Raw genomic sequence first — 2880 nt, 5'->3', positions numbered from 1 at the left:
GTCGGCGGAAAAAAGGAAAATCTCTCCATTCTTAGTTTTCATGTAGCTGGATCTTACATCAATTAATCACCGGATGAGACATTTTGAAGAATCGGGATCTGATCCAAATTAACTCAAACCGCTATGAATGAGCTCGACTTTAATCTTGGTTATACTAGTAATAGATACTAGATATTGTAGTTAAAACGAGACACATGGCGGCTGTGGCGGCTGCTCGTTAAAGTTGAAATGTCCCGTTCATATTGATTATAAACGTTCCATATTAATTGATTTCGTTGCGAGGTTTTGACCTCTATATGAGACGTTTTTAAAAGACTGCATTCGTTTTTAAAACAAACCATAACCTTTATTTTATCGACAAGGTTAAAAGGACACCACCTAGATTATCAGAAATGATAATCTAAAAAAAAAATTCACACTTACACACTACCAATACATATTGGTTTACAATATTAATATATTACAACAAAGTAAATCTCGAATGCAGTTTTAAACAATATTATACAAGCGTGCTGACACCAAGTCTTGTCCATATATTAGCATGCAACAGCGGAAGCTCTTAATAATCACTTGAGAATAAATATGCTTTAAACGTCAATAAAAATGTTGGTGTGTTATAGGTTTAACCTATATATTATCAAATTAATATAATAGACCACAAGATTTCATTTATTCAATAATCTTACACTCGCAAGTGTATAAAAATCATTCTATGATGAACACCTGATAACCGACATTAACATAATGCATATAGAATATTCCCCGCATACTCACAAGTATGTCATAAATTGGCAATCACAATCACCCTATAAATCGAAGTATTAAAGCATTCCAAATTCTAGATTGGAGTTTGTTAGGCCCATAGATCTATCTTTAGGATTCGCGTCAATTAGGGGTCATTTCCCTAATTCTTAGGCTACCAGACTTGAAGGGGCAATATTCGGTTTAATAATCCAACCATAGAATGTAGTTTCGCGTACTTGTGTCTATTTTGTAAAACATTTAGAAAGCTGCATGTATTCTCATCCCAAAAATATTAGATTTTAAAAGTGGGACTATAACTCACTTTCACGGATTTTTACTTCGTCAGGAAGTAAGACTTGGCCACTGGTCGATTCACGAACCTATAACAAATATGTACATATATATCAAAGTATGTTCAAAATATATTTACAACATTTTTAATATATTTTAATGTTTTAAGTTTATTAAGTCAGTTGTCCTCGTTAGTAACCTACAACTAGTTGTCCATAGTTAGATGTACAGAAATAAATTGATATATATTATCTTGACTCAATCCACGACCCAGTGTATACACGTCTCAGGCTAGATCACAACTCAAAGTATATATATTTTTGGAATCAACCTCAACCCTGTATAGCTAACTCAAACATTACTGCATATAGAGTGTCTATGGTTGTTCCAAATAATATATATAGATGGGTCGATATGATATGTCAAAACATTTGCATATGTGTCTATGGTATCCCAAGATTACATAATATATTAGAATACATGTATAATACAATATAAGTTAGCTAGGATATGATTAATATAGATTTGTTACCAATTTTCACGTAGCTACAATAAGAAAAATTATCCAATCTTGTTTTACCCATAACTTCTTCGTTTTAAATTCGTTTTGAGTGATTCAAGTTGCTATGGTTTCATATTGACGTTAAGTTTATGAATCTAAACAGAAAAAGTATAAGTTTATAGTCGTAAATACAGGTTACAAGTTATTTTTGTAAAGGTAGTCATTTCAGTCGAAAGAACGACGTCTAGATGACCATTTTGGAAAACATACTTCCACTTTGAGTTTAATCAAGATTTTTGGATATAGTTACATGTTCATAAGAAAAATCATTTTCCCAGAAGAACAACTTTTAAATCAAAGTTTATCATAGTTTTTAATTAACTAACCCAAAACAGCCCGCGGTGTTACTACGACGGCGTATCTCCGATTTTACGGTGTTTTTCGTGTTTTCCGGTTTTAAATCATTAAGTTAGCATATCATATAGATATAGAACATGTGTTTAGTTGATTTTAAAAGTCAAATTAGAAGGATTAACTTTTGTTTGCGAACAAGTTTAGAATTAACTAAACTATGTTCTAGTGATTACAAGTTTAAACCTTCGAATAAGGTAGTTTTATATATATGAATCGAATGATGTTATGAATATCATTACTACCTCAGGTTTTGTGGATAAACCAACTGGAAATGAGAAAAATAGATCTAGCTTCAAAGGATCCTTGGATGGCTTGAAAGTTCTTGAAGCAAAATCATGACACGAAAACAAGTTCAAGTAAGATTTCCACTCGAAATAAGATTGTTAAAGTTATAAAAATTGAATCAAAGTTGGAATATGAGTATTACCTTGTATTATAAAGATATCTTAATATAAATAAGAAAGATTTCTTGAGATTGGATGATCACTCAATGTGGATTTGCAAGATTGGAAGTAAGCTAGCAAACTTGGAAGTGTTGTTGGTGTGTTCTTGAGTAGTTGTTTTATAACTTGGTTTAGGTATGGATTTATGAACTAGACTAAGCTAGATTTTGTTGAAGATGATGAAGAACACTTAGAATAAAGGAAGAACACTTGAGAGAGAGTAATTTGATTCAAGAAAATTGCAAAGTGAATGTGTTTGTGAGCTCTCCATTTCACGTAAATGTGTAGTGTCAATATAGGCTCCATTAGTTTGTAATTTTGTGAGATATTTCATGCTAGATGTTAAATGATGGTTCTTACATGGTTAAGTGACTCACATGGGCTGCTAAGAGCTGATCATTGGAGTGTATATACTAATAGTAAATACATTTAGAAGCTAGGTATTGTACGAGTACGAATACGGGTGCATACGAGTAGAATTGTTGA

Source organism: Rutidosis leptorrhynchoides, chromosome 8, assembly GCF_046630445.1.
Source record: "Rutidosis leptorrhynchoides isolate AG116_Rl617_1_P2 chromosome 8, CSIRO_AGI_Rlap_v1, whole genome shotgun sequence".
Taxonomy (NCBI): Eukaryota; Viridiplantae; Streptophyta; class Magnoliopsida; order Asterales; family Asteraceae; genus Rutidosis; species Rutidosis leptorrhynchoides.
Note: the sequence above shows the minus strand (reverse complement) of the source record.